This window comes from Cynara cardunculus (assembly GCF_001531365.2).
Source record: "Cynara cardunculus var. scolymus isolate 2C chromosome LG 10, CcrdV1, whole genome shotgun sequence".
NCBI lineage: Eukaryota > Viridiplantae > Streptophyta > Magnoliopsida > Asterales > Asteraceae > Cynara > Cynara cardunculus.
The window spans coordinates 544,221-545,389 of NC_037537.1; positions in this window are offsets into that span (position 1 = coordinate 544,221).

Below are 1,169 nucleotides of genomic sequence, written 5' to 3' on the forward strand. Positions count from 1 at the left end.
TGTTTTATTATACTTAAAATTGTTTAAACTTTTATTTATTTATATAATATCATATTTAAAATACATAATTAAAAAAATGATGTTTTTTATTGGGTATAAACTCAATTTGTTACGCGGAGGGATTAAAGACTTTGTATAAAAAAGAGAAAAATTTAATTTTTTTATATATTCGGTAAATAAAAAAAAAGAATGTCCTGTTTAATATTTTGAAGAGATTTATTTAATGATGGTTTAAAGTTTTAGTTATGTATTAGGATTGATCGTAACATATCAACAATTGTGAGGATGACAATGTGAAGAAAAAAATATGAATGTCAATAAATTAATCATTATATTTATATTCTATAACTCTAATAAAAGAAAATAATATATGCATGAACTGACATTGTAATATTTCAACATTAGTTTGGTTTTTTTAAATAATCGTCACCGTGCAACGCACGGTGCACAAAACTAGTGTATTATAACACTACCAAAAAACCCACTTTTTCCGGCGGCCATATCCGTCGGAAATTATCCGCCGGAAAAAGTGGTGCCGGTGATTGTTTTTTCGGCGGAAAAACCGGCGGATTTTTCCCGTTTTCGGCGGATCACGGCTACCGGAAATTCCTCGCCGGTTTATTTATAAAATATTGATTAAATTAACAAACGGTTAAGTATTTTTTTTTTTTAAATTCCGGCGGAATTTTCTGCCGGAAATTTTTCTCGTCGGAAAAAAAAAAAATCTTTTCTAAAAGAATATGTTTTAAATTTTTAAAAATACCGGCGGATATATCCGCCGGAAAAATATAGAAATATTAATATTTTAATTTTTTTTAAATATTTTTATATTACAAACATTACCGGCGGATAAATCCGCCGGAAAAAATATATAAATATTAATATTTAAAACTTGTATTTAAAACATGTATTTAAAACCTGTAAATCTGTACAATATTAAAACTGAAAATAAAAAGGCAAAATATAACTAAATATCATACATTAAAGTGAAACTACAATTATTCCAACCAAACAAAAACTAAATTGTTATAAACAAAACTAAATTGTTTCAAAGCAAAAGACAATATTCAATATGGTGGTGGCGGGGGGAAATATTGAGATTGACTGAGTTGTCTAACCAAAACAGTCATATCTTGAAGTTGTCTATCATGTTGCTCCTCCCTCTGTCG